The sequence below is a fragment of the Monodelphis domestica genome, chromosome 2 (assembly GCF_027887165.1).
Source record: "Monodelphis domestica isolate mMonDom1 chromosome 2, mMonDom1.pri, whole genome shotgun sequence".
Classification (NCBI taxonomy): domain Eukaryota; kingdom Metazoa; phylum Chordata; class Mammalia; order Didelphimorphia; family Didelphidae; genus Monodelphis; species Monodelphis domestica.
Window position 1 is genome coordinate 18,834,469 of NC_077228.1, and position 23,451 is coordinate 18,857,919.

General features: G+C 41.2%; 1 long non-coding RNA gene across 1 annotated transcript in view; it reads left to right on the forward strand.

Annotated features, from left to right (window-relative positions):
* Nucleotides 1–612: 612 nt before the first annotated feature.
* LOC103093654 (uncharacterized) overlaps nucleotides 613–23,451 on the forward strand; it is a 28,751-nt gene continuing 5,912 nt past the window's right edge. The window contains exon 1 of the long non-coding RNA XR_461129.3: nucleotides 613–909. This is a non-coding gene — a long non-coding RNA (uncharacterized LOC103093654). The remainder of the gene's footprint in view (nucleotides 910–23,451) is intronic.

Consider the following 23,451-nt stretch of genomic DNA (forward strand, 5'->3'; position numbering starts at 1 on the left):
ATAATAGCTGTTAGGACCTTGGACAAGTTATTTCCTACTTTCTGAGCTTCTATTTCCTTATCTGGGAGATGAGATATAAAAACAGCATGCATTCTTACAGCACTTTCTTCCCAACAATCCTAGGCCTCAGGAGTTAGTTGGTACAGGACATGGGGTTGAAAAGATTAGGGTTCCACTCTTGCTTTATTACTTACTAGATGAGCAACCCTGCAAGTCACTTACCTCGGTTTGCTTCAGTTTCCCCATCTGTTAAACCAAGATAATAACAGCTTCTACTTCATAGAGATGTTGAGAATGAAATGAGATCACATATGTAAAAGCACTTTGCAAACCTTAGAGCATCATGAAAATATTAGCTAATAGCATTGTAGTGTGAGTACCATTATCCCCAGTTGAGGGATAATGATGACAGTCAAGGATACTATGAGTTTTTGTCTCTAAGAGTAAAAAATCTACCCTTTGTCAAGCTGACTCTGCTGTAGTTCTCTGCTCTGATCTCATCATTAGGCTCCCATCATGCCATTTTCTGGAAATGTCCAGACCTCGTGTTTGTAATCTCTATTTATTTACAATGTCCAAAGCCTCTTGGCTCCTGAATGGTGAGATCAGAGATTTGGAACTCACCTGCTTTGCTTAACCCAGAGATCACCCTTCCCTATAAAGCTGCTGAACTTCAGTTGTGTTAGTGGGAAGGGGATTTTGATCCAGGAAACTTGCACCTACCAGGAAGACTGAGAGAAACTGCAGAATTCATGAGTTAGAAGGAACCCCAGCAAACACCTAGACCAAACCCTACCTGAAAAAAGTCTCCATCACAACATTGATCAGCATAGATGAGAAACAGCATGATAAAGTCCATAATATCTAAGTTTGGATTCTGTCTGAAACCAGCTGTGGGATATGTCCCAGGTAAGTGATTTCATATTTTTCCTTTCATAAAAGGAGGAGGCATCTAAGGTCTCATAATTCTAAATCTAGGATCTTGGTGGTCATTCAGCCGTTTTACTTTAAGACATCCAATACTGTCAATAAACAGCTGGAGGTACCCCAAAAGGGCAAAAGGTAGTCTTTGCTTTCAAAGAGCTCATGGTCAACATGGAGGAGACAATAAGTAAACAAATATGTACGAGCAATCTCTGTACAATGTAGACAGACAAAATCAAGAGAGGGGAAGCACCAGAATGAAGAAGGATTGGAAAGTCTTCCCATAGAGTATGGGAATTTAGTTTTGACTTAAAGGAAGCCTAAAAAGACAAGAGGCGAAGCTGAGAACAGAAAGCATTCTAGTCTTGAGGGACAGCCACAGAAGCTGTCCAGAGCAAAAGATGGAGGGTCTTGTTGGGGGGAAGAGTCAGGAATCCAGTGTCATTGGATCAAAGAATATATGTTGAGAAGTAAGGTGTGAAAAGACTGGAAAGGTAGGATGGGGCTCACTTAGGAAGTACTTTGCCAGAGGAGTTTATTGAGTAAGTAAAGTCACTTTGGTGGCTGAATAAAAGATGAATCAGATTGGGGAGAGGCTCAAGGCAGGCAGACTCAACAGCAAGTACTATAAGAGCCTAGGCATGAAGCAATGGGGGTCTGCACCATGGTGGGGATCAGAGGTGAGAAAAGGGTATATTCCATAGATGTTACAAATGTGAAATAAACAGGTCTTGGCAACAAGTTGAATATTGGAGGATGAGAGAAAGTAAGGAGTCCAGGATGACTTCTAGGTTGGGAGCCTACGGGACAGGGAGGATGGTATTTTCCAATAATAGAGAAGAGAGGATGAGGGAAAGGTTTAGGGGGAAAGACAATGAGTTCCAAAGTGTCTAAAAAGCATTTGGAGATGTGAGGTTAGCAAAAAGGTTAGAAAAAAGATTGGGAGATATGAGAGTCATCAGAATAGAAATGTTAGTTAAATCATTGAGAGCTGAGGGGATCACCAATTGAAATAGGAAAAAAAGGAGAAGATAAAAGGCTTAGAAAAGAATCCTGGGGGCAGCTGGGTAGCTCAGTGGATTGAGAGCCAGGCCTAGAGATGGGAGGTCCTAGGTTCAAATCTGACCTCAGATACTTCCCAGCTGTGTGACCCTGGGCAAGTCACTTGACCCCCATTGCCTAGCCCTTACCACTCTTCTGCCTTGGATCCAATACACAGTATTGGCTCCAAGACAGAAGGTAAGGGTTTAAAAAAAAAAAAAAAGAATCCTGTGTGATACACTCAATTAGAGTAAGTATCCTAGATGAGTTTCCAGCAAAGGAGACAATAGATAGGAGAACCAGAAGAAAAGAGTATCCCAAACGCATTGAGAAAAAGGTGGTCAACAATGTCGAAGGCTGCAGAAAAGAGAAGAAAAAATCGAGGAGTTTGTGGTCAACAGTCATTGGCTTCAGAGAGGTCAAAGAGAATGAGAATCGAGGAAAGGCTATGGGATGAGACAACAAAGAGAAAATGAGTAATTTGGGGGAAATGGCAAGATATGGATTAAAAGTAGTTAAGAAACAAGTGAGAAGAGAGAAAGTGGGTTAGCCACAGGAAGCAGAAGTGATATAAGATGATAGTTATCATGGTGGAAGGGGCAAGTGAGGATTTTTTGAAGGAGATTCTTTTTGAAGAAGGGTATGTTTGTAGAAAGAAGGAAAGAAGTTGGAATAGAGGGAGAAATTGAAGATAAGAGAAAGATTGCAGATCGCAAAGGAGGGAAATCAATTGGAGGAAATGGGATACAAAGAGATCACTTGGACAAGTAGGAGGGATTCATTTTGACAAAGAGAAAGGCAACCTCATCCTGTGAGACAGGGATGAAGGAGGAGAAAGTGGCAGGAGATGCCTGATATGTATAGATGAGGAAGAAGGGAAAAGAGGGATTTTACAGTGAATTACCTCAGCTTTTTCTGTAAAATATGAAGCAAAGATCTCAGTTGAGGGTTGAGGGAATGTTTTCTGTGAGAGGTTAGAGGAGGAATGAGAAGATCTGGAAGAACTACTGTGGAGAGAGGGAGAGCAAGTGGATAGGAGAGATATGCTAAGATTGTCAGAAACAGTGAGGATCCAGCTAAGGTTGAATAAGTTAAATTGGTAGTGGGCTCAATCAGGACAGTTGTGGAATTTTCTCCACCTGCATTCAGCAACATATGTGTAGGTAAGAAGGGAATGAAATGAATGAGGATTGGCAGGATATAATTGGTGAAACAGCGGGACCAGGGAGTCAAGAGAAGAGATCATGATATAGACAAAGGGAAGGAAGAGGAAGATATCTTATGGTTAGATAAGGGGATTTCAGAATTTTTGCCCATGAAGGTGGTGTATCTGTGGGTGATGGCAAGATCAATATGGAAGAAGGCACAACCTCTAGAGGCTACCTATTGCACAAAACATAGGGGCATTTGAACATTCAAATTCAAAGGCAGCTTCTGCAAAGAGCTATCATTAATCACCTTTCCCTTCTAATGTCACCCCAGTACCAGCCTACTTGGAGTCCTGGTGGCCAACAGGGTCATACCTTTCTCTCAGTGCTCTTGCTCCCCTATTCTCCTGCCTGCTTTCTGGATGTTTCACTTGGAGCATTAATTATCCCTTCCACTGAGTTGAAAAATTCTATAATATGCACATAGAGCTCCCTACATCCCTTGGAATGGCCTCTCTTCTCACTTCTACCTCTCCATTTTTCTGACTTCCTTCAAGATTCAACACAAATCCTATTGACTTCAGGTCTTTCATGGTCTCTCCCACTTTGCCAGCTCCTGTTTCCTCCCCTCTGAGATGACCTTCTATCTACTGGATTTATATCTTCCCTGGACAGTTATTTGCATTTTCTCTTTTCCACCAATGTGAGGTCCTTGTGGGTGTTGTTGTTGTTCAGTTGTTTCAGTCATTTCCAGATCTTTGAGACCCCCATCTGGAGTTTTCTTGGCAAAGACACTGGAGTGGTTGGCCATTTCCTTCTCTACCTCCTTTTACACATGAGCAAACTGAGGCAAACAATGCCCAGGGTCACATAACTAATAAGTGCTGAGGCCAGATTGAACCCAAATCTTCCTGATTGTAGATCTGGGAGTCTAACCATTGGGAAACCTAGCCTCCCTATTCCTTGATGGTAGGCACACATTTTCATTTTCTTCATATCTCCAGCGCTGAGAACAATGTCCTCTTTTACACTGATGTTCAGTTGTTTCAGTCATGTCTGACTCTTTGTGATCCCATCCGGCACAGGTGCGAAATAAGTATAACGACTGACTGCCTGAATCTAGCCACTCTCTCCCCTAACAAAATGTCATTTCCTCAAGGACAGGGGCAATTCCACTTCTCTCATTTAGCACTTAGCATAGTGCCTGGCACTATATATACATATACATATATATGGATCGATGAACAATTACAATCTGTCTATTCTTGGTCTCTACTCACTTCATGAACCCTACCTTCCCCTAAACACACACACACACACACACACACGCGCACACACACACACACACACACACACACACGCCTCTAAGTCTCATAGCTTCTAGAGAAAGACTGGCCAAATGAGGAAACTGAGGCTGAACGGCTAGTCAGGAGTTGACGGAGTTTAGGCTCAACCCTCTGTTTTGTGAACTCTTCCCATATGGAGCTCCTGGGGACTTTATAAGGGAAATGCTCTGTGAACTAGACCAAGGTATGAAAACGTAGGCTGTAGATTCTCTGGGCACTGGACAGCCCCTCCGATCCAGCCAAGGCCAGCTCTTTTTGGCATGTTCGAGCTGTGTTCCTGGCAGGTGATTCAGTAGAATTTCCAAAGTTAGCCCTTTGGACTTGGAGGTGACCAGAAGAGACTTAGAGTCTCATGCCACAGGCTAACCCATTGGCATGGTGCCAACAGCACTCTGGGCTGATTTAGCCCCTCCTTTTGCCTTCCTGCTGTTCTACCCTTCATCTCCTATCTCAGAAGCTAGCTGCCCACAATGCTTATCAAGTATCCAGTTTCCTCCAGACTACATAGCCTGAGAGTCTGATGAATTTCAAGGGATCATAAGCTGTCCCTGCTAGCTCGGGGTATTTCATAGCTTTGGACTTGAGTTATGAAGGTGAGGGGCAATGGGGATAGAGTATAAGACCAAGGTTCAAATCCTGCCTCTGACACTTGCTAGCATGGTGACCCTAAACTGGTCATAGTTCCCTTCTCTGTAAAAGGAGATGATAATACCTGTTGTGCCCACCTCACAGGCTCAAGTCAATTCAAGTATATAAAGCACAAATTCATTCTAATCTTTCTTTGGATCATGGCCACCTTTGGCAGTCTGGGAAAGGCTGAGGACTACTCAGACTTGTATTTGTTATAATTAAAGAAAATGTTCAATTTTACTTAGATCTTAGTAATAATGGAGATTTCATTTATCTTTATCTACATTCATGGACATCCCACAAAGGACCTAAGAAGTCCAGGTTAAAATCTCCTGATCGAAGGGGATAAACTTCTAGGAAAGGAAATTTCCCTACCAAAGTACCAACTCTATCATTTCTAGAATTAGAAGACTCCCTGGAACATTAAGAATTTAAGGGACTTGTCCTGGGTCATACCCAGGATGGTTCAAAGGCAGAAGTTGAACCCAAATCTTTCAAAATTTCCTTACTAGATGGATGGATGGATGGATGGATGGATGGATGGATGGATGGATGAATGGATGAATGGATGGATGAGAACTGGTTTCTCTTGCATTTGTTGCCTACATTTATAATTGAAGAATTATATATAACTGAAGAACTGGTTTTTCCAAGGCTCAGCTAGGGTGCCATCTCCTTTGGGAAGCCTTTCCTGAATCTCCTCATTAGTCTTCTTTCCCTCCTTAATGTCCTTCCTACTTACTTTCTCTTCTATGTCAATACTATAGCACTCCCATAAAATGTAAGCCCTTTGAAGGCAGAAGCCAATTCCTTTTTGTACTTCTGTTTCCCCAGCCCCTGCCTAATACTCTATCTGGCAATAAGCCTTAATAAACTCTCATTGGATTGGTTTAGATTGGATTGGATCCAATGGATTGAATGGAATCGGCATAGTGGCTGTGATCCTAGTCTCCTCGATATGGCTCCGATGATTCCCACATTTTCTCTGAAACAGGAAAATAATCACAATAGTCACTCACTAGTTCACTTTATTTAGTACTCTCCTTTCAATAACCCTATGGAGTTGATAGTACAAGTATTCTTCCTTTTTTTACAGATAAAGAAATTGAGGGCAACATGAATCACAATTAAGTAGCTGAATACAAACATAGAGGATCATACAATTGGAAATGACAAAGAATTAAATACAGTACCCCTCATTTTACAAGGAAAGAAACTGAGGTTTAAGGAGGAAAGTGACTTTGCCAAGGTCACACAGATAATAGATGACCAAGCTGGGATATGCAGTATCATAAGATATAAAAATACAAGAGATCTGAGAGAGTATCTAGTGCAATACCTTCATTGTATAGAGGAGCAAACTGAGTCTTAGTGAAGTGATCTGTGACAGATTCCATACATAAATAGGAAGTAACAGAGCCAGAATTTGAACTCAGATCTTTTCTGTTTCTTAGACCAGTGCTCTTCTCATGCCAACCTAATATCTCCTAATTCAACACCATCCAATAAGCATTTATTAATTACCCCCTCTGTGCCAGATCCTGTGTTGCTAAATTTTGGGAATAGAACATTACTATAAGAATATCCTTTGGGGGACCCAAAAGTACATTACATCCCATTTTGCTGGAGAAAACATGGAGAGAAAAAAACAAAAATAAATAAATACAAAAAGATACTTAATGAACCAAAGGAGAACCTAATGGAAGTGAGGGGAAAGCAGCAAGGATAAGGGATGAGCCCTGTCTCTCCTCCCCCTCTTTCCACAGCCCCATCCTAGAAGTGGACCCTTCTGCTAAATCATTAAGCTGGAAAAGAATGAGAGTAGAGAACATGTGCTTGCTGGTTGGCTTGGAGTGATTCTGGGAATTAATCTTGATCTAAACAACTATTCCAGTTATTCATGTGACTCAGCTGCTGAAACCAGGACCTTCCTGTAGTCACAGGATGATGTGCTGAGTCAGAGGCTGAGCTGGGATGGGATCCAGGAGGCACCTTGTCAGGGAGCCCTCTCTTCTCCCTCCCCCACCCCCCAGGCTTGGGGAATTCCATTTGCTTAACCCCACACTCAGACTTTGGGGGTACACACCACTGTGCACATTCATCTGCTTAGATCGGATGAACTTTTCCAACTTTCCAACATTTTCTTGGAAAATCTGAAAGGGGTTGAAGCTTGTAAATAAAGGTAACAAGGTCATCCTCAACTCCTCCTCTGTACTCATCCCACATATCTAATCAGCTGTCCAATCTTTTCATGTTCAAATTCACAACGACTCTTATATGCATTCTGGTCTCTCAAGTCACCCAGTGATCACCCTCTATAGATGTTAATCACCAATAGTCTTCTTTAAAAAAACAAAACAAAACAAAAACAAGCCCTCATCTTAGAATCTATACTATGTATTGGTTCTGAGGCTCAAGAGAGGTGAGGGCTAAGCTATAGGGATTAAGTGACTTGTGCAGGGTCACACAGCTAGAAAGTGTTTGAAGTCAGATTTGAACCCAGGGCCTCCCTTCTTCAGTTATTACTCTACCTACTGAATCATCTAGCCCCATCAATGGTCTTCTGACTGATCTTCCCTCCCCTAACCTCTTCCCAATTCAATCTATCCTTTACTCAGATGCCACAGTGGTTTTGCTAAGGTACATGTCTAATAAGGTACTCTAACCCCAATCCCCATTCCTCCAGAAATTCTAAAATCTCCCTATTATCTCCAGGATCAAATATGAAATCTTTGTTTTAGTCTTTAAAGCCTATCCCAAACTAATTCCTTCTTATTTTTTCCATCTCCCTAAGCTTGATTCTTCTCCATTAACTCTGTGACTCAACTAAAGTATCCTTTTCCTTTTATGTGACCTTCCAATCATTTATACTTTTTTTGCTTTTTTTGTTTCCAAAGAATACTTGGGATGTTCTCCTTCTTTCAGCTCTTACTCTTGGGTCTCTTTGCCTACTTAGACTCACCTCAAGACTCACCTCAAATCTCATTTTTAAAGGAAGTCTCTCCCAATCTTTCCATCCCTGTTCTAGTGCCTTCCCTCTGGGAATATTGTAGAGTTTCAGTTGTGTCCAATTCTTCATGACTCCATTTAGGGTTTTCTTGGCAAAGTTACTGGGGCAGTTAGCCATTTCCTTCTCCAGTTCATTTTTCAGATGAGGAAACTAAGGCAAACAGGGTTAAGTGGCTTGCCCAGGGTCAAACAACTAGTGAAGTGCCTAAGGCCAGATTTGAACACAGGAAGATGTCTTCCTGACTCCAAGCTCAGTGCTCCATTCATTTCCCCACCTAGCTGCTCTTCCCTCTAAACTTACCCGCCATTTATACTGCATGAACAGTTATTTACATGTTCTCACCTCCATTCAAACAGAAGGGGTATTTAAGCCCTATTCCCTTCTCTCCCCTTTCTTTCTCTCTCTCTCTCTCTCTCTCTCTCACTCTCTCTCTCTAGCTCTAATTCCTCTCTTCCTCCTGTTTGTAATTAAACTCTATAAAAGGTTGACTGCTGACTTGAGTTCTCATTTAGGAATCACATAGCTGAATTCCTTGGCGACCTTAAATTAATATATATCAGTCTTTTAAAGTGATTACCTTGTCACAGCCCCCAGAAGTCAAGGATTTTTTTTTGCTTTCCTTTGTATTTTCAAGTGTTAACATTATGCCTAAACATGAAAGACTTATTTTTCAATTTTGTTGACTGATCATGTATTATACTTTCAAAACACATCCCTTACATTCTCATTTATGTGAGTTGGTTCAAGTCATTCCCATTCTATATCCTTCTCTGGTCTTTAATGTTGAAATCGTACCATTCCTTGAATGCCAACTTATCCAAGAAGTCCTTCTTAATTCTCCTATCTGAAAGATTCCTGAGAACCTTCTTCCCTTTCTCATTCTCTCTCCTACATTTGTACTTATTTTTATTTGCTATGACATAATTATTTGAGTCTCCATGAAGTCCTCTTTTGATGCTTCATCATGGCCTGGAGGCATCTCAAAGGTGCTCAAAGGAGATAACAATGGAGCTCCTGTGAGCACTGAAAGACCCACCATGTTCAAGAAGTCTTAAGTGTGTTCTCAACAATAATCCGTGTCCATTTTCAAAGGACCAGCCTAATTAAATATTGAAAGGCTCATCTCCACATGTCTGCCCATGAGGCAGTGAATTCTTTTTGCCATCACAACTCCAGAAACAAAGACCTAAAAAAATATCCCTTAGTCTAGTGCTTCTTGCTTCCATTTCTGCAGTTCCCAGAGTCCAGTGACAGAATAAGTAACAGACAGCACTAAGAATCCATTTTGAGGCCATCTGTGAAGTGTAACTCAATTGTTGGCACTTTGCTTGTCCAATCACCAACAAGCATACACACTGGAAAAGGAACAAAATCATATCACTGGAAATCTCACTAAAAGAAAACCAAAAGCAACAATGAAATCTGAGCTGTATTGGTAAGTGACCCACAAGTTCTCCTAGGAAAAGAAAACGAAAGAAGTGGACAAGTTGGTTTCATTTTATGGCCAAAGACAATAAGAAACATCATTTTATAGGACATTTGATCTTCTCAAACTGTAAAAAGAGGAACTTGGAAACAGCTTAGGTATCCACGTCTCTTACAAAGGATGAAGAAGCAGAGGAATTCTACAAAAAAACTTGATAAGATCCAATCACAAATAACGTTTACATAGGTTTTGATAGCAGCAACTTCAGAGCAGAAGAGTGCATAAAGATGGTGAGAAATGTTGGAAAACAGGATCAGGAGTAAAAGAGGCCCAATACTTGTTAGCCACAAAGAAACCTCATGCCTATAAATCATGAACAGGAGAAAAAAAAAACAAACTAAGAAAGGGATGGACATGGCAAGCACCAAATAACCAAAAAAGAAAAAAAATGAAATTGATTATATTTTACCAGACAGGAAACGACTCATTACTGATGGAGGAGTCATTGCTGAATCAGCTTGTCTAAGTACAGTCAGACCACCCACTTATTAAACCAAGAGTTCACAATTAGCCCAAAACTAGAAAAGAAAAAGAAAAAGGGCACAAATTAAATGTTTTTTACAGTGAAAATGGGATAAGGATGGAAGAAAGGACATAGATGCAGACTATTACAGTTTCATACTGACATTTAACCAATACATTGTCCTAACAAAGAGACAAGAGCTTAAAAAGTCTTTGGTCATCAAGGGTTGGAATTATTTATCAACTAGAGAGGATGTAGCTGATGGCAACATCATCTTAGAAAATCACTTCATTTGGGGAAGCTAGATAACTCAGGGGATAAAGACCCAGGTCTGGAGACAGGAGGTCCTGGGTTCAAATTTGATCTCAGACACTTCCTTTACAAGTCCCTTATCCCCAATTCCTTAGCCCTTACCATTTTTCTGTCTTCGACATAATACAGAATACTGATTTGCAGATGGAAGGTCAGCATTTCTTTGAAAAAAATCTCATTTGTATAAATTTCCATGGATAAGTGATGAACAGTGTCAACTTATGAAACAGAAAGGAGCAGCAGAGGAAAACCAGTTTAAAGAAAACAGAATGCTACTCACCTAAGAAGTCATCCTGATAGCATTTAAAGATCAAAATCAAAAGATGACAACAAATGGAAGAAAAATTCTGCCAAGTATTTTTCAACAGTTTTTTTAACTATCAAACACTTAATAGCCATCAAACTTGGAACGTCCAGTAGCAATCTCAGAGAGGCTTATCAAAAATTGTATTAAAGAAACAAAGACAGGGAAATCCAGTATGCAAAGGAAGTCTGTGCTAAAGGTGACACAATTGTGGTGGTCCTGAGGCATAGATTCACGAGGTCTCTGGAGAAGGGGAAGATGCCAAATGTATATTTTAAAAATATTTAGCATTAATCTAAAATACATCTGAGAGAATGTCAACAACTACTGGCTCATATTCCTACTTTTTCATTGATATAAAAATATTATGAGAACCATCAACTCGTGCATCCTTAATGAAGGTATTAGGAGGGAACAAATAGACTCCCACAAATGATATTCCACAGCAATTCCACATGCATCTTCACCATTACACAATTGTGGGATAGATGTAGTAAACGCAAGATGCTGTGTTTATCAGTTGACTATACAAAATTATTTGGCAAAGCAAAATGTTTCCTTATTTCTCTTTTAACAAAATATTCCCCATGAATGCATTGGAGTTCTGCAAGATTCCTTGAAAACTATAGCAACAGAGAAGATTGTCACCGATGATCCTTTTGTCATGGATTAATGTCATTAATATGGAATGGAATGGAAAAGCACTCATTGGGTGCTAAGTGCTAGGGATAAAAACAGAATAATTGAGACCTTCTCTCCTCCCAAGAAGCTCACATTCTAATTGGGGGAGATTGCATATATAGGAGACTTGATATTCATGTTTAATTCACGGCAGATGGAGAAACCAGGTTGTTCTTAGGCATAGAGAATAGTAGTGTATATGGCAGGACCCAGAGAATCTCAGTAAGTAACGGCAGGGCAGATGATTGGTTGGTTATCAAGAGGCAAGTGGGGTTAAGGATTAGTAGACTGAGATTTTGTATATCTCCAGCAGAGGAAGGGATATGGGGATCAACATCCAGCAATCACTAGATGGTCTGTATCTGGTGAGAAGTTGGTATGTAGACAATTAGGAGTAGTTGGAGGAGAAAATCCATGACTTCTCTCGGCAGCAGTAGATATTTCTCTCCTTTGGCCTTGGATATACTGTCAGAAGATATTTTTCACTGTTATGGCGGAGGACTTGGGCAAGTCACCCTTCTCTGAAGACCCCAAAAATGTATAATCACAAAGGTCAAGTGGAAGAGAACCTTCCTATGGGTAATGAGAATCCTGATGTTCTAATTCACACAAGACACATTGTCTTGAGAGAGATCTGTTACAACTCCAAAGAATTTGGCCCAACAAGGACACCAGATGAATGAGCGAATGGAGAATGCCTATGGTCCAGATTATGACATAAAGTTTCATGGACAATAGAGCTCATCCACAAGTAACCTCGTGAACTGGAAGAGTTTGTTTTGAATACCAGGCAGTCCTTTCCACCAAGTTGGAGCAAAAATGAAGCAAACCACCTTTCCCTGCCAGTCAATGTACCTGAAATGGTTCCTTTAGGAATTTATTTAATTCATAGAATCAGAATCTTAGAAATGGAAGAGAGCTTAGAGACCATCTATAAATGAGAATGAGAAATGAATGACAAGTGAGTTGGAAAGAGCTTCCAAACTTGAGAAACCATTGAAAGCCAATTAGGAAGGTAGATGGCCAAATCAACCATGGATTCTTAATCTGGACAGTGTGAGCTTGTGTCTTTTTTAAGTGTCCAGATTACAGTGTTCCAATATAATTGGTTTCCTTTGTAGTCCCGTGTATTTTGTTTTATAGATTGTGGGAACCGCATGAACCACACTGACTGCATCTTGTGACTCAGTTCTGGAACTAGCTCAGTTTTCTTTCTATTCAGTTATGGGTTTAGTCCAATTTTTGTCTTGTGAGAAAACTTTATTCAATTATGGAAATTGTAAGAAAACATTATTGCACTGTTTGAACCTACCTCTACCAGACCACCTCTACCAGACGCTTGGAGATCCTTAACTAAGGACTCAGGCTATGCTGGACAGAAACCCAGTCAGATCTGAAAAACTGATGCAAGGCTTTTTTCTCATAATAATATATCCCAAACAATCCATGTGGTTATCTGAAAAATGGCAACATACTGGTCAGTTACTGTTAACTTGCTCCTTTGATTGAGTGCAGACACTTAAAGATTTGAGTAGGATAGCTCTTTTTCCAGATTTCAGGGATTCGTTCCTGTTCATTCTCCTCCCAATTTGGAATGACCTCAATCTTTCCTCCAATTACAAATCAGATCACTTAATCTTATATCCTAGTGTATATGTTGTTGTTTTCTTTTAATTCATAAAAATCTGTATTTGGGAACCAGTGCCAAGCTGAAGAGACCTGGTTCAGATTTATTATGAAATTGGCGTGTGTTACTTAATAAATGGATGTGCTCAGAAGCTTAAACTTTTGTTTCTCGGTCATTTCAGAACACTTAAAAACATTATTCCAAGAAGGGATCCTTTGGCATCACCAAACTGACTGCCACTCAATTCCCACAATGCATAAAATAAAATGCTTAGGGTACAAAGGAAACTAATTATATTGAAGCACAGTAATAGAGACATTATCAAAAGCTACAAGCTCACACACCCTATATTAAGAACCCATTTTCAAGATAATGATCTCTAAGATATCCTCCATTTCTAAGATTCTGATCCTATGACTTAAGTAAATTAATTCCTATAGAAGAATTTCAGGTACCAAATTGACTTCCAAAGATTTCTAGGATATTAAAAAAAAAAAGGCAAGAACCCCTGATCTACAGTGACTCCTGCCAAAAGCAAGAAGCTCCTCCATAATAACCTTCCTTTCCCACTAACTTGCTTGGGCAAACCATTTCTCTCCCAGACTTCAGGTTCCTGATCTGTAAAAAGATTCTTTAGATCACTTTCAGCTGGGTCAGTATAATTTTCTAGTATTTGGAGTCAGCAAGATCTGATTTCAAATCTTGCCTAAGATATTTTGTGACTGCATAACCCCAGAGAAGAACCATTTATATCTTTGTTTTTATTCTCAGACTTTAGCACTGTCTTCCAAATAAATGCTTGTTGACTGATTCACTGACAACTTCCATGAGCCATTTGCTCATCTGCAAAATTGGCATAATAATAACTCCTACCTGGTGGATTGTTGTCAGGATCAGATGAGACAATATACATAAAGCACTTGGGAAATCGTAAAGTAGAATTTAAGTATTATCTACCATCTTTCTGTTTATCAGCCTCTTTATTTACCTCTCTTCATCACTGTCCTCATTCTCATCCATCAAATGCACTAGGAACGATGAGCATCCCTAATAGGTGGGCATTCTGGCTGTGCTGTAGGATATCCAGTAACAGGAAGGTCATTTACCTCTTAAAAGTCACCCAGGTTTTAGAGTGATAGTTCAACAGTAACCCGAGTATATTATGTGATATAATACCTGGGGAGGAGGGGGGACTTACTGCTTTCCAATATGGAATAAGAGAGAGGAAAGGACAGGAAATGAATGAGAAGTGAGTTGGAAAGAGTTTCCAAACTTGAGAAACCATTGAAAGCCAATTAGGAAGGTAGATGGCCAAATTTCTCCTTCTCCAATGATGCTTTAAATCTTCCTGTCATCATCCTCCCTTTATAAAATAGTCAAGAAAGCAGCCAAAGAGACTCCTGATCTGCAATCAAAGGATGGTTTTGTAAGTTTTTTTCCTCTTTTGAAGCTTTGAACAACAGACATGTTTTTGTTGGAGGGGGTTTCCTTTTCTTTTCCTTTTCTTTTTTTTTTATTTTACAATGAGGGAGCAGGAGGAAGAAACAAACGGAAAATAACCTCTAATGCCAGATTTTTAGGGCTGAGGATAGGGCAGATCTTTTTTTGTGTGTGTGGTAAAGGGTCCTTTAAAGTCCAACTGAAGCTCAACAAACCTCCAACCAAACTCATTTCCCCATGAGGAATACGCTAACTCTGTTCCAACATTCAATGATCTGTGTTCATGTTCTAAATCACCTTCTGTCTCTAATGTTCTAGACTCTGAAGGTTCTGAGGTTCTTCCTCACCATAACATTCTAATATCCCTCATTATGATGCCAACAGTCCATGTTTTAACATCCTTTCTGTTTCTAACATTTATTTTCACAGGACATGTTCTAAGTTCTCTTCTAGCACAAAGAGTTTGTTCTCTAGCACTCAATGTGTCAAACTCTTCTGCATGGGACATTCTGTATTACACAATTTCTTCTATGATCTCAAAAGACCCGTTTAGCTCTAATAATCCAGGTTCAAAGTGAGTGGGTTCCTCTAGCCCTCCACTTCTTGATCACATGATTTCTAAAGCCCCTTCCAGCTCCAAAATGCTGGAGATATTTGAGTATATGGAGTAGGTTTGAATCTTAGTGGAAATCCTTCCCTAAGCTTCAAAGGAAAAAGGGGGAAAAGAAAAAATATATATATATATATAGCCTGTGAAATCAGGGACTTTCCAGACAGTCCAGTGAGGAATGCCAATTCAAAGGTTCAGGTTCAGAAAAGTCCCCCCCCAGCCCAGCCCACCCCCAAGGCAGAGACCATCAGAGTCCCTGAGTCAGGAGGCTGCCTTTGCCCAGGCTGCTGACAAATGGTCCCCCAGTTGATGGCCCTAGATTGTGCTGACTCCAGTTGAAAAGAAGAGTTTTCCAGACATGGGGTGAGAGCTCTCTTTTTCCAAAGAGATTCCCCAGGGGCTACGGAGTAATTGGCCTTGACCTTCTGCTGGGGAGGAGGTGCCAGGCAAAAGTGCAGGATTAAGGGAGACCTGAGAACTGGGGCTTCCCCTCAGGCTCCAAAAGGGACGGAAATGGGTTAAGCCAATTCCTGCGTGTTCTTGACCCCACTGCCCCCCTCCCCCTCCTTGTTTCCCTCCCCCTGCAGCATGACACATCATAATCTGCCCCTGTAAATCAGAGGCCAGGCAGCAGTAGCCTGGATTAGATTACACTTGGCTCTTCCAGACAGACAGGCAGTTGGGGGCCTTTGTCTGCTCTGCAGAAACTGTGGAGAGCAGGGGGAGCTGGCCAGCTCCTAGGAGGGAGAGGGAAAGAGGAAGGGAGGGAGGGGAAGGGAGAGACACAGACAGACAGACAAAAATAGAGATAGCCAGAGAGAGAGATGGAGAGAAAGAAACAAGCAGAGAGATGGAGAGAAACAGAGAGGGGAGAGACAGAGGAAGGAAGAAGGGAGGGAGTGGAAAAGAAGAGGGAGAGTAAAGGAAAGGAGAAAAGGGGTTAGAGGACTGGGGGGAGGAAGATATCTCTGGACTGCTGAGGACTACAAGTCTCTGCCCCTTTCTCCTCTCTCTCTCTCTCTCTCTCTCTCTCTCTCTCTCTCTCTCTCTCTCTCTCTCTTTCTCTCTTTCTCTCTCTCTCCCTTTCTTTTTTAGGTCTCTCTCCTTTCTTTCTTTCTCCCCCTATCTCTCTTAGTCTCTCTCTCCTTTATATTGCTATCTCTCTCCATCTGCCTCTCTGTTTCTTTGTCTGTCTTTCATCCTCTTCATGTCTCTTTGTCTCTGTATTTCTCTCCCCTTTCTCTCTGTCTTTCTTCCTGACTCTGTTTCTTTATCTCTCTCACTGACTTTGTATTTCTCTCTTCATTTCTCTGTCAAACTCTGTGTGTCTGTCTCTATCACTTTCTCTCTGTCTCTCCCTCCCCTGCATCCCATTCTGCACTTTGAACCAAACAGAGCATATCAAGTTCCTTCTCTCCATGACATCTCTTCAGATCCTTGAATGTAGCTTCTTTTGTACTCCTTGACTCTTTCTCCTCAGGCTACAAATTCCTAGGCCCTTCCTAATCCTCCTTCTCTGGGCACTCTCTAGTTATCAATGTCCTACTTCAATCCTGGTGCCTGGAATTGAGCATGATCCTCCAAATGTGGGCTGATGACAACAGAGAAAACTTGGACTGTCAGTCCTTGTTTCTCCATCCCACCACCACCCACCCAAGGACCATACAAGATGAGGATCTGGGGCCAACCAATCACTCTAATGACTTGTAATGAACTTGTGGTCCACTACAAATCTTCAGTCCTTTTTCAGAACAGCTGTTCTCTATGAATGCCTCCCTCTCCTTGTTCTTATGAAGTTCATCTTTCTCTTCTGCCTTTTCTTTCTCTTTCCTGCTCTCTTTTCCATTCTCTCTTTCCTTTGGCATTCTTTCCTGGTTACTTCTCAAGTTCCCATTTCCTTCTTCATCTCTCAAATTTTTATTTCATCTTCTTTCTCACTTTCATACTCTTATTGTCTCTCTCCTGCTATATTTCCAGTCCTTTCTCTCTCTTTTCCTTACGCTTTCAGTCTCTTTCCTGATCAGCTTCTTTTCTTCTCTCTATCTTATTTTCATTCATCCCTCTTTCTCTATAATCTTTCTCCCCTATGTTGTTGCCTTCTTCTCTCTGTCTCTCTCTTTTGGTCTCCTTCCCCCTCCTTCCCTACCTTCTTCTCTCCCTCCCTGTCTTTGTCTGTCTATCTCTGTCTGTCTGTCCATCTGTATTTTTGTCTGTCTATCTGTCTTTCTCTTTCTCCTTATCTAGAATGGATGGGGAGTCGGGGTGGATGAGTGACATACTCAGAGTATCTATTTCCTACTTGAACAGACATCACAGTCTAAGGTTGTTGCCAAAGGGGTGCCTTCCCTGGACTCTTTTCCTTGGCGTTCCAGTGGAGAAGGAGGTGGTTCCCAATGGGTACATAAAAACACTTTAAAAATAGACTTAAGGCTCATGGCCTGGTGACAGGCTCTCCCTCCTCTCTCTTCTCCCTTCCCCCCACCTACAAAGCAGGAAGGTTTGTTGTTGCCCTTTCATGGCTTTGAAAGCCTTTTGATGGGAAGGTTGACATCTTCCTCCGTCCTAGGCCTTCCCCAGGCCAGACCCTTTGTCTCAGAGCAGGAGCCACACCTTTGGGGACTGACCAGGACCCAAATGGAAGGTTCTTGTCAGAGAATTCACTTACAAGCTAGTGAGAGAGAGGCTAAGGACTGGCAAGCAGGCAGCACATTGCAGAGGAAGGAGGCTGGCCTGAAGTCAGAGGGTAAAGTTTCAGACCTACTTTTTACTGCCTGGCAGATCTGGTGTGAGTTCTCTCTCTACAGGCCTCTGGTCTTTTGTCTCTAAAAGGAGATGGGGGCCCCTTTGCCCTCCAGAGTCCCTTCCAGTCTAAATTTATGCCACTGCTTCAGGGTCCATTTTGAGAGAAAATCAATGAACCTTCTGCAAATTCACAGTTGCTTAAAGACAGAGTGGACCTTATTCACAATTGGAGAGACATATTGGTATAGGAAAAAATCCACTGAAGTGTGAGCAGGGGTGTATGAATGCCATAGATTTTTGTAGAGCTCCACTAGGCATCTAGGTGATGCAGTGAATAGAATCAGGAGGATCCATCTTTCCAAGTTCAAATCCAACCTCAGACACGTTCTAGCTGAATGACCCTGCACAAGTCACTTCACCCTATTTGCCTCAGTTTCCTCATCTTTAAAATGAGCTGGGGAAGGAAATGGCAAATCACACTAGTATCTTTAATGAGAAAATCCCAAATTTAGAGCCAGATGTGACTGAAATGACTCAACAACAAAATTATTATTATGCCCTCCTCTGCTCCCCAATTACCACCAGCAAAGTACAGATATTATATAGGTTCTCAGACCTGGAAGGAATTTCAGAAGTCATTCAATAGAACCTAAATTGACATCTTTAACAAGTAATAATGAAAGTTATCTATTTAATTATTTCCATTGAAAGGAAACGCACTACCTCCCCAAGCAACTCTTCCCACTTTCAAAGAACTATAGTTGAAAGTTTTCCTTAGGTTGAGCCAAAATGTTCCTCCTTCCCTATTATTTCCACTTCTAATATCAGATTCCAAGCAGAATAAGTCTTACCTCTCTTGTATGTGACAGAGACTGGAAATGGGAAGGGGGCAATTAGAAGGACTTGAGTAATACGAGGGAGATGATTGAAACTAGAAGAGGAGATAAGTTAAAATTAAAGGACTTGAGTCAATGGAAGAAAGGACATAAGTTGAAAGAAGAGAAGGATTCTGCTAGGAAGACTTGAGAAGAAAAATGGTTTGATAGTTCCCAACTCCACCAACAATGCATTAGTGTCCCAATTTTCCCATATGCCCACCAACATTTACTATTTTCCTTTTCTGTCATATTGGACTTCAAAGAAGAGAAGGGCTTGACTTGAAGTAACTCAAAGTTTTGAGAGGGAAATGGGAGGAAGAAGAAAAGGAGAAATGAGAGAACTGGAATGGGAGGAAAAGAAGAGAAGAGAGAACAAAAAGAGAAGAACCCAAAGAGGAAAAAGCAGGATAAAGACTTGAACTGACATCAAAGGAAAACTAAAAGAAAAGGAAAAGGAGGGGAGAAGAAAGATTTAAGGAAAAAGAGAAGATATTTGCTAAGACATATTGTAATAACATATGCAGAGGTTCAAGAAAGACAGGAAAGGAGGTTTGGGGTGACTATCTAAAGTGTGATGACTTACAAAGTCATAGATGTCAAAGAATACCTTCTTCCATTCTCCTCTCCTTCAAGAGTTCTCTCAATCTCTCCAGACTTCTGGACTCTCAGCTTTACTTCTCAAAGCCATTGTTCTGTCCTCCAGAGTCCTTTCCCAATCCCAAAGATGATTTAAGCAATATATCTTCTGGAATTGTATCCAAATCTAATCTATTACTCAAGGGGTGGGAAGCACTGACAACTTACAGATGAGAAACCCCCAGGAGTGATTTGCAACCAGTTGTCTGGATCAGCTCCCAACATAAAAAACAAGGAGCAAATCTTTCACTTTCAGGAAGCATTGAAAGCAGGGAGAATTTTCAGTCACTCATACTGAGGGTGAAACAACCCTTCAGATATATAAGTGCATAGCATGGTAATAATAGCTCATATTTATAAAGTCCCTTGAGGTTTGCAAAGTACTTTACTAAGGATATCTCATTGGATGCTTACAACAGCTTTATGCGGTAGGTCTTGTTATTATCCTCATTTTATGGATCAGGAAACTGAGGCTGGGAGATTGGGGTCAGGCAGCCAGAATGTTAGAGACAAGATCTGAGCCCAGACCTTCCTGATTCTAATTACAGCATTCCATTCTGATGTCTCTAGTTTTCTCTTCTAGGGAAAAGTTTCCAGTTCTTCCAATCTATTTTTTATGGCATGGTCTCCAATCTCTTCCACGTCTGCCCCCAATCAATTCCATGGCACAATCTGTGAAATTGGTAGAATCTTAAAAGAGACCTAAAAATACAGAACTCATCTGACTGAACAAGGTTGCACAGCAATTTGGGTAGGGTAAGTAGAATTAAAAAACCAGGTAGCTTCTCTTGGCAGTGGAAATCCATGCTAACTGTATGAGCATGCACTCTAAGGTCCTTCATTTGCTGAGGCAGAGCCCAACTCCAGGACTATTTTGGAGCCCACAGATCTGTTTAAATGAAGTGGATCAGTTCTTCCCAGCTGCCACCCACATTCTTGGATAGCCTGTATTAATCTGAGATGGAAAGAACCTCATGGGGCCTTCAGGGAGCTTAGCTCCCCAATATAGACTCAGTGTTGGAGAAAAGGAAAGGTACAAACCCTTCTTAGTACAAAAAGTCCCGGGACTGGCTTGTTGGAATTTCATGCTACAGATCCCCTTTGAGTTTAAATTACTTCCAGACCCACAAGGTCACAGTAGTCAAAGATTACCTTCTCCCATTCTCCTCTACTTCAAGAGTTCTCTCAATCTCCCTGGACTTCTGGCCTCTCAGCTTTACTTCCAAACCCATTGTTCTATCCTCTGGAATCCTTCCCCAATCCAAAGAATGATTTAAAAAATTATGTATCTTATAGAATTGTATCCAAATTCTAGATGCCCCATGAGGGATTTTCCCTATCGAGTAGGAGTCTCTGGGCTTGACCTGTTACCCAATAAAATTATGGAGAACTGAAAGTTCCACTCCCCCTTCTCCTGGGACACCAGCATAGACTGATGGGATGTCAAATAGGTGAGATGTTGGCCATGACCTATTCCAACCCTTTCATTTTAGAGCTGAGGAAATCAAGACCTTGAAAGGTTAAATGACAAATCCACAGTCACCCAAATGCTGACTGGAAGAGTCAGAGTCAGAATGGTAATTTATAACTAATTATATTTCTAGAATAAAAGAATATTTGTGTATGTATGTTTATATATACATGCATGTATATGTATTATACTTCTGCATATACACATATTTAAATATCTGTCAACTAAATCCCTGGCACTAAAAATCAATCAAATGAAGCCTAGAGAAGACAAGCTAACCTTTTTGTAAATAAGTTGCTTTCGGACACAGACAGATAGACGTTTCCCAGAGGGAAGGAACCAAGTATTGAGTTTTGCAGCTGAGAGGTAGAGTAGATGGCAGGCTAGACTTGGAGTCAGGCAGCTCTCAATTTGGCTCCTGCTCTTCCCTCATCTGTAAAATGAAGATTATATCAGTGCCAACTTCTCAAAGTGGTGAGGACCAAGAACTAGCAACCAGAGAGCTTTCTAAAGCTTGCAAAACACTTTAACCATATTGTTCCATATCTGATAAAGAAGATGTTTTGCAAACCTTAAGATGCTCTATCCACACTGGCTATTACTAAGGATGAATCTGACCTTTCTGATTAAATCAAATAAATATTTTTTATTTACTGGGTCACAATTTGTATGAAATATATTTACGGGTTTTGCTGAATTCCAAGGTCAATAAAAGTCAACAATACAACATAGCAGACAAAAAACCTCCCCCCAAAACTCAGTGTGATCTGAAGACAAAAAGAACAGAGGATTCAGAATGAAGGAGGGGGAAGTCCTTTCTTACCTTGCCTTGATCCGATCAAATCTAGAATATTTTGCCCATCGCTACGTCTCATCGTCTAAAGAGGACCTTGATAATCTAGAGCAAATCCTTTTGAGAGAGGCATCGGTGGTGGTGAAAGGGCTCAAGATTATACCATATGAGGATCTGCCCAAGGAGCCAGGGAAGAGCATGGAAGAGCATTGGTTTTCTTGGCCACAGAAGGAATAACCAGGAAAAAACATGTACAGAGAGGAAGAATGTCAGGAAAGCCATTTTAACAATTATAGTTGTCCCAAAATAAAGTGACTTGTGTTTGGAAGTCTGGGATACCCATCAATAAAGTCTTTAATTGGAAACTGGATGACCATTCATTAAGGATGTTGGTTCCCCCATTAGATTGGAAGCTTCTTGAGGGCCAAGAATGTCTTTTTCATCTTTTTGCATCCTCAGCGCCTAGCATAATGTCTGGGACGAAGTAGGTGTTTTAATCAATGCTTTTGGATTTGTTATTGAATGCTTGTTGTTGGGAAGGAAAATCAGTTCGCCTAAAGGGCTAGATTTGGTGGCCTCTGTGATCCCATTCTTCTGTTTTCATTTTTTGTTGTTGTTGTTATTTGGAATCCCATTGCCAGGGTTTGGGGATCAGCCTTAAAAGAGTCGCCCAAGTTCACTGCAGGAGTTTGGTGGGCGTCACTCTCAAAAACACCCACCTGGAAAGCATTAGTGCTTCCTTATCTGGAGTTTTAATTGAATTTGCTCAAGGGGAAAGGCTGGCTTGGGGACCCCTTGAATTAGGTAACCCAGTTTGAAAACCTGAGCTTAGCCACGATTTTTGGCCTGTTTTTGTTTGTTTTTTATTAAGTTTACCCCACTCTCCTCATCCCCACTCAAGTCCCGCTTGCTGTCCTGCCAGCATTTTCTGGTGGTGATAACTAAGCCACTCAGGGATGGCCTCGGTCACATTCGGGCTCGGGGAGCCAGAAGGACTGATTTCAACTTTGACATTTCAAAGGTCTCCTGTGACTCAGCCTGCCGGGCCTCCCAGGAGGCCTGGGGAGGCAGACGTGGTGACCCACTTAGACACCAATGGCTCAGGGAAAAGGTCAGAAAAGAAAGAGATGGACTATGTCACCCCCCACACTTAGCCTTTCCCTGGCCTCTTTGGACCACCTTCTGGGCTTCAGTTCGGGGCCTCGACCCCCTTTGCTGCTGGCTCTTGTCTTATTCGTGGCTTGTCCAGCATCATCTGTGGCTGACTCTGCTTCTTCTACACCCACAGATGTGCCCATTGAGGCAAACTCGCCTGCTCAATGTCCCTAAAAAGATCAATACATCAGACATTTTGTGCTAAAAGGAACCTTAGGACGTTAGCGTCTAATTCCCTCATTTCACAGAAAAGGTCATTGAGGCCCAGGATGATCAAGTGACTTAGGAACACAGGATCACAGATCTAGAATGGGAAGGAGCCTCAGAGGCCATCAGTACCAGGGTTTTCTTTACCTGGCGTCCAGGGATTTGTGTGTTTCCTTTCATTTTAACTTGTTCCTATCTGAATTCCCATAGAATTAGTTTCTTTTGTAATCTTATATAATTCATTTTAAGCTTTTAAAAAAATTATTCTGAGAAAGAGTCTACAAGCTTCATGCAGCTGTCCAAGAAACAAAAAGATTCCTGATCTGGTACAAATTCTCATTTTACATGTGGAGAAATTAAGACCTCATGTGATGAAACAACACAGGATCATAGATATATAAGGAAGAGGGAGAGAGTGAGAAAGAGAGGAAGAGAGAGAGAGAGAGAGAGAGAGAGAGAGAGAGAGAGAGAGAGAGAGAGAGAGAGAGAGAGAGAGAGAGAGAGAGAGAGATGGAATTAATCTGGAAAAGATAGCAACTGAAACTTT